The sequence below is a fragment of the Limanda limanda genome, chromosome 15 (genome assembly GCF_963576545.1).
Source record: "Limanda limanda chromosome 15, fLimLim1.1, whole genome shotgun sequence".
Classification (NCBI taxonomy): Eukaryota; Metazoa; Chordata; class Actinopteri; order Pleuronectiformes; family Pleuronectidae; genus Limanda; species Limanda limanda.
This window is the reverse complement of record NC_083650.1, coordinates 15,157,110-15,165,226: the sequence shown is the minus strand read 5'-3', so window position 1 is coordinate 15,165,226 and position 8,117 is coordinate 15,157,110.

Sequence of the window (8,117 nt, the reverse complement as noted above, 5' to 3'; positions counted from 1 at the left end):
TGTGTGTGTGTGTGTGTGTCTGTGTGTGTGTGTGCACCCCAGCTAATGCTCGAGGAGACTCCAGTCCTCTAGAGGTGCGGCTCCGTGTGAATACCCACCATGGCAACCAGTCACTCCACGTAGATTTGCGCAACTTCCATGAAGCAGCTGCACGGTGGTGGCGCAGACAAGCAGTGGCGCCCTACACTCAACACGTACAGTTAGTCTACACAAACACACATGCACACACGCACACATGCATACACACTGAATGCACACACACACACAAAGGAAGGGGAAAAAATGTCACTCCGCAATATGGGTTTGACCTCCTCCAAGTAATAGTTGTGACATTGGTCTGTAATTTCAAGAAGATAATAGGAAAACAACTTTGTCGCACCCACTCTGTCTCCTCTGTCTCCTCTCTCTCTCTCTCTCTCTCTCTCTCTCTCTCTCTCTCTCTCTCTCTCTCTCTCTCTCTCTCTCTCTCTCTCCCTCGCTCTCCTCTGATAGTGATTGATAGTGGTGCTCCTATATGCCCGTGTTCCCATGCAGTAGGTGGTCGTCGGGGCACACACAGGCAACACAGGGCCACTTTTTTGATAGGCTATGATTAATGAGCACCGTGGGGGGTGGCGCCCCCTGGCTGCGACAGAGTACACTGTCACCCGCGACTCATTGGCCCCCCTCTTGTCTATTCAAATGCACCAGTAGCGGCAGTGGGATCACAGCTACAACACAAACGCAAATCCTCTTAGTGCTCCCACTCTCTCAGTCACACTCACCCACACATTTAAAAACACAGTCACAGAATCTCACTCGGAGTAGGCCGTCCCCTGCATACACAGTGGGTAAATATAATCCATGGTCTGCTACAAACACAGCCGCCCTACCTCGCACACACACACTGTCAATGGTGTGGGACTGTGTGAAACAGCCTCAGAATTCTCCAGGATTCACCCAGTTATCAGTAGAAAACACTACTGACTGTCACTGGGTCTTACTTAATGTCTGGAACCATGTACTTACATAACATATTTACATGTGTGTGTGTGTGTCTGTGTGTTTTCCACATTGGGACTGATTCAATGTCATTATGATCTGATGGGCTAATGGGAAAAAAAAGATAAGTCCTACCTTCATTACACTTCATTTACTATTAGAGGGTTACAGGGTAACACACTTTGCAGCTGAGAGTGTGGGATAACACTCCATTTATGACCCGATCTGTGAAGGAGGTATTTCCAAGTGTCTGTATTTGTTGTGTGTGCCCATGTGTGTGTCCATGTGTGTGTGTGTGTGTGTGTGTGTCTGTATGTATGTGTGTTTCCATGTCCTCAGGCTTGCTTTCTCTCCTCCTGCCAACTGGACAAGCTGGATGGACAAGCGAAGCATTTCTGTCACTCTGCATCCCCATCACCTGCTCAGTCTTCCCCCTCTGCCAATCAGTCTTCTGTCACCTCCCGCTCTCTCTCTCTCTCTCTCTCTCTCTCTCTCTCTCTCTCTCTCTCTCTCTCTCTCTCTCTCTCTCTCTCTCTCTCTCTCTCTCTCTCTCTCTCTCTCTCTCTCTCTCTCTCTCTCTCTCTCTCTCTCTCTCTCTCTCTCTCTCTCTCTCGCTTGCACAATCAATTATACACTCAATCATACACGCTTGTATCTTGATGTAGCACGGGAGGCTTCACACTCCATAGAAATAGCTGCTCTGCAGGCGTCCTCACATACTGGAACCAATCAAATGTGTGACACTGCTGTGATCAACTTCCAACATGTTGCAGATCAAAAGTTCCCGCAAGAAACGCGATTAATGCGATTTTTAGTCGACAGCATTTGGTTAGGATTCAGTTCAGTTTTGTTTTGTAAACAGTCCAGATGGAGATCGCAGCTTTCATTGCACAGTCCTTAATTAAATATCTTTAAGAATAATTGTAACCACTAAAGAAGTTAAATTCTGAAGATCTGAGCAAATTGGGTTGTGTATTGAAAAATGTATTGTTTTTAAAGCATCACATTACTAATTAAAACCAAACGTAGCTGGTAAATGAACATACATCAGTGTGTTATAACATGTCAGAAACCCTCTTAGTGAAGAATTTATTAAACCAGTACTATGGTTTTAGTTTGGGTTTCTGACCTTACCATCCAGATCCTGTTGCGTCATGTACGGGAGTAGTCATATCATCCATCTTTTAACTATGTATATGTATGTACTGGACATACAATTTTTTTTTTTTTTTTGCCTCAAGGCAAAATAGTCAAGTCGATTTTTTAATCATGATAGTTTTCATGTGCTCTTGTCACTGTACATCTTTAAAAATATCAAACATTGTCTGTTGCTAGTTGTTAAGTGGAAAAAAGCTGAAAGGGAGAAAAAAGAAAAAAAGGTAAGAATGAAGTGGTACCTGAAGAGGAATGTGTGTGAGAGCCGACATCCGTTAGTTAGAGTGTCACCATGGTGAGTGCAATGAAACAGACTGCGGAGCCATGTGGAGACGCTGCAGGTGCACGTCTTGGTGGTAGCATCAATTTATCCAAACAGGAAATTTCGAGACCGTGTCAGAGGCTTTATGAGAGAGCTCACAGAGTCGGATCCGCGTCGCTCCTAGCAGGACGTCAAATTTGGCTTCCTGTCTCCTGTCGCTAAGCTACCACAAAGAAATGAAAAAAATGGCTTCTGTTAGTCACTGGGGAATTAATGACATCCCCCTTTAAAAGATGACCAATTTGGCCCCTCGGTCTGGGCTCAAAAAGCGCTGCTTATTCTGGAGGTGTTTGTGACAGCGTGCGTGGTAAGTCAGATGGGTGAACTGCATGACTCTTCACACTCGGTCTGCTTTTGTTGATGTGAGAAGTGATGCTGTGTTGCTTCGACCTGTAAACCAATCTAATGCCAACACACACACATTGTTTAAGTGTATTTGTGCAGGACTTGTCATTGGCGGAAAGTATTCCTGGCCTCTGACCTAAACCTTAAACATCACAACTGAATGCCAAAACTAAACCTAATTCTAACCCTAAAGGCATTTGCACATCGATGGCAATGCAAATAAATGGTCCTGGTCCTTTTACTTAATAGTAACAAAAACAGACAAAACACCTGATTACATCTAGTATTGAAGTAGAGAAGAGAACTTGGTAAGTTTCACTGCTTGGAACCACGGCAGCTTCACGATGCATTTCAGGAAGTCCATGGGACAGTTTGAAGAACTGCTGCAACAGGTGGCATCAAGATTATAATTTTTCTTCAGCATTTGATTTGATTAAAAGTCCACTTTGTATGTATACAGTCCCAGCTGTGCACATATGGTTCATTTCGTTTCTTCAACAGGAGTCTGGTCGCCTGTTACTTCAAGGCTACATAATATATTTTTAAAAAGTAACTTTGAGCATCTGGTTGGGTAGATGTGCCCATATCAGAAGTGAATCCTAGGTCCGGAAAATAAAAGAAGCAATATCGCTCAGAGATATCCTGTCACATAGATTTTATGCAATCCAGACACACAACAGACACTGTGGACACACACACTCACACATTCAGTGATTTTCCATCAAATATCTAAATCGCACATCTGTGCACTTCATCTTCTCCCTCCTCGTCAAGTTCCTCTTCATCCTCGTGCAGCAAGTCGTTTTCAGGCTGATGAGGATGAGGTCAGCCTGAATATCAATCACTCGATGTAAATGTCCTTTTAAAGAAGACAAGGAGAGATTTTCTCCCTCTATCCATCCCCTTCTCTTTTTACCTGCCTCAGTGTGTGTGTGCACGGGTGTCTTTATGTGTGTGTGACACGGCGACATTACCTCAGTGCTTCCGCACAAGAATGATGATAACGAGCTAAATCGGGTGAGGATGATGAATGTATGGTCAGCCGCTCAATGTTACATAATGGCCACTGATCACTCTATTTATTGGCAGTGTTTCCTATTAGCAGCAGTATTGTTCTGTTTGACTGACTTGCAGCTGTCTGTCCTCTAGTGGGCCCTGCGAGCTGGTTGTGCTCCGGAGCCGCAGGCTATCGTTCTCTCTCTTTAACTTTAAGGCGGGAAGTCATTTGAAGTTGACTGGAGCTGTACAAAGTGCCTGGTAGCCAGGAGGCGGGAGGGAAGAAGGACTGGAGTCAGGGAAGGGCAAGAAGAAAAGCACTTCCATTCTCAGACACCGAACTGGAGAGCGGAAGGGAGGAGGCGGCGCTGTGTTGTTTGTTCGTTCTTTGGCCTCATAGGACGCCGAAGAAAAATAAAGCAATTCTCCATCTCGCCAAACCCAGCTGGACCCCGTGTCTTTTGGAGTGTTCCTCTGTTGTTCGGCTGCTTCAAAGTATACTTCTCCCGATGCTTTATTCTCTCTGGCTCTCCTTCTTTTTTTTCCCCCCACTTCTGAGAGTTTTGTTGGGATAGTGAGGGCACTAGAGGGGACAGTAATGACTAACCCTGTAAAGGTAATGATAAAGTACAGACGCTTTAGACTCCACTCTGGCTAGAGGCACTGGGGCTAAGAAAATTACAGTGTGTGTGTGTGTGTGTAAGAGAGAGAGAGAGAGAATGAGAGGCAAGAGAAAAGAGAGGGTGGAAAAAGACAGGGGGCAGAAAGAACAACAGAGACAGGCTTTAGACTAAGACTGTTATTCATTATCCTTCCCAGTTATTATAGCAGACCGGTATTCTGTGTGTGTACGCGTGTGTGTGTGTGTGTGTGTGTGTGTGTGTGTGTGTGTGTGTGTGTGTGTGTGTGTGTGTGTGTGTGTGTGTGTGTGTGTGTGTGTGTGTGTGTGTGTGTGTGTGTGTGTGTGTGCGTGTGTCTCTGTCTCCCTCCTCTCCACTTGTCTACAAGTGTCTCTTGACTTGTCTTTCTCCAGCTTTCCTGTCGTCCCCTTATTGTCACCTCTTTCCCCCATCCCTCTCCCACACATTATTGCCTTCCAGTGTGAACCCGCTCCTCCGCTGTCACTCTGACTCCCAGTTACACTTGGTGAAGCTTCGCACTCCAGCCACACGGTCACTGAAAGAACTTGCCTCCTCCAGGTCCACTGTTTGAGCTCAGCACACACATGTATACGAGACGGCGAGGAAGCACTCCTTACTGTCATCTCGTCTCTGGGCCCCGTGTGTGCGCGTGTTTGCCCGTGCACGGTTGTGTGCTCCAGAAAAAGAATACCCAGACGCTTGTGTTTGCTTTCGAGCCGTCTTATGTCTATCATTAGAGTAATAAAAGACTTGCTGCGCTGCACGGCGAGGAGTTCTCCGTCTGTAAGGTTCCTCCATTCCGCACAAATTGCCGGCTGCTGAGTTCTGATGGATGTTTGTATGCTGGCCCAAAAACACAGATTCCACTTTAAACCTCCAGCTCCATTATCTCGGAGGGAGACAGGGGGAGAGAAAGAAGCTGTCTGTCTCCTACCTCTGTCATGCAAAAGTGTTTTAATTAAAGTGCACAGTCCCCGGAACACACACACACACACACACACACGCACACACACACTGCAAAGAGAGAAAGAGAGAGAGGTTTATCCCAACACACAGAGCTCTCCTCCCATTCTGTCTCTGTCTGAACCGCTGTCTCTCTCTGTTTGTCTGCCTCCGCTGCCATTCTTCTCCTGCCTCCCTCCGTCTCTCTCTCCTGTGCCCCCTCTCATCGCGCCTGAGGAGTGACAGGCTGTGTTTTTCAGCCAATGTTTGAACACCGGGCGATCAATGCCGGACAAAGGAGGGAGCGGGGGTGAGGGGCGGGGAGGACCGACACAATTGGTTATTGACAGAGAATTTAAAGTCTGAAAGACTGGAGGCGACAGCTTAGTAAGAGGAGAGCGAGGGGAAGCGAGAGGCGGGGAGGAGAGGATCGGGAGAGAAGAGTGGGATTCACGTTCACGGCGGAGCGTCACTTTGAGATGTGTTAACTTTCATTATTCATGTTTTTGTTTACCTGCGCGAGTACCCACTCACAGTATAGTGCATGCTTAATTAAGCGTATGCAAGTGACATTAAGTGTGGAACCTGCCTGAGTGTAAACTGTGGTAGCAGTAACAAGCGTGTGTGTGTATTGTGAGTCTATGCGTGTGTGCACGCGTGTCAGTGTGTGTGAATGCTTGGATTTGTTTGTTATTATCTTTCACTATACACAGAGCCTCAATGCTAAGATGGGCACTCGTGTATTTCCTAACCACTCCTGCAACATATTCAGTAGCTGAGTGATGCTCTCATAAACACTCCCATCTTTTCTCCAGGTATATTGCTATTTCCTCTCACAGTCCAAAGACATGCAGCTTCAGTTAATTGGAGATTCCGAATTGCCAATCGGTTTGAAAATGAGTGTGAATGGTTGTTTGTCTATGAGCACGTACCTGCACCAAGGGAAACGCAATATCTCACAATGTTAAAGAAACTTCCTGGAACATCCTGTTTATCTGGATCCACTCCAAAATTGAATGAGTTTTCCCTTGGCTTTAAATTGGTACTGTAGTTTTTGTGTAATCCTAATAGACAACTAACACTCAAACAGCAGTGAAAACATCCTTCTTGGCAAAGGTAACAAATGCAATCAGTGATCACATGACTTAAAGACAGGGCTTATTTTACAACTACTTTAAGACTGAGTTTAGAAAAGCCGCAGAATTATTTAAAAAAAAACATGAGTCACAATTTTGTGTGTCCATGTGATATTAAATGTAAATGGGACCAGAACGTCATGCATTTATTTTTCAAAAGACGTTATCATCTGTTATTCTGATCAGTGCTGATTGGTTTAACCAGCTGATGATAAATTATTGTTTTTTGCGTGATTGGAAGTTTGTATAGGGTTTCTGTTTGCGGCATATCTATTGCAAAACACTTACCAGTAACAAAAATAAATCTTCTCTTCAACTTGGGAGACATCATGACATTTTGTGATTTTATTTGTTATCACCACCAGAATAAAAATGTTCTGCCTTTGCAGCAGTGCCTGGTGGGAGAGAGCGTGTGCAGAGACGAGAGTTCAGTCTGAGGTCACGGGTTCGAGTGTAAATATAGTCAGCGGCAGGAGAAGAGACGTGAAGAAGAACAAGGATGTGTTTGTGAAAGGGTCGAGCTCCGGAGAGGCAGAGACAGACAGAGGATGACGGGTGCATCCTGGGTGGCTGTCAGTCCCGGAGCAGCTGTTGCTCTTTCTGTCCGTCCTGTGGCCACAGCGCTGCCAGGCTCCAGACTCTCATCCCCACCGGCCCTTTTTATGCTGGAGGAGACTCGAGCCCACTACCTGACGATGGCACAGCCTCTTGAATCTCTGTTGACCTCAGTTTGAGTCGAGCCACCTCTTTCTCTCCGACTTCCTTCCTGCTCCGTGTCCTCTTTGCGTTCCCATAATGTCTCAGACAGAGTGTATCAGGGGAACAGCGGGATGGGGGTGGCAAAGTGCTCATGTTCCTAAAATAGGCGATGCTTTCCTTCTAAGTAGTTTTCCCTGTTCCCTGGTTGTGGCATAACTGATTTGAAAACTGATCTCTAAATATTCTGGGAAAGCCGGTGAAGCTGCCCTCACACCGCCGCTCTCGACATTTGAAAAAGTAAAGTATTATGAGAGACTCCCTGTGTAAGAGAAGAACAATTACCCATGTGCGTGTCAAATGAAGAAAGTGCACGAGGCTGCTGACTGGAGCCCACCCTGTCAATCCCCTGCCCTCCGCTCCAGTCTTCCATTTGATGCATATTGAATTCAGATCATTTTGCAGAACAACGTCTTTTTATTAGAAGGTCAGACTCATTAACAATTCCTAAGAGGTTGGCTTTACCCAAAATGCAAAGTCTGAAAGTGATGATTGAGAGTTGATGACAAGTTAAAACATTGCTTCAAAAGAGAGGAAACATTTCAATTTTCACACTCTGAGAGTGTGTATGTTCCAGGGTTCACGCAGATCTATAGATCTATTGCAGTCACGTCATTCTTCAGATAAAGATAAGATACGATTAAGATACATTTATTTGTCCCAAACACATGCACAGACATGCACAAGCACACTCATGCAAGGAGGGAAATTGAACCTCTGCTTTTAACCCATCTGGTGCAGGACACACAGAGCAGTGAGCAGCCATGTACGGTGCCCGGGGAGCAGATGTTAGGGGAGTAAGGTGCCTTGCTCAGGGGCACTAGACAGGTTAGGGAGAATCCT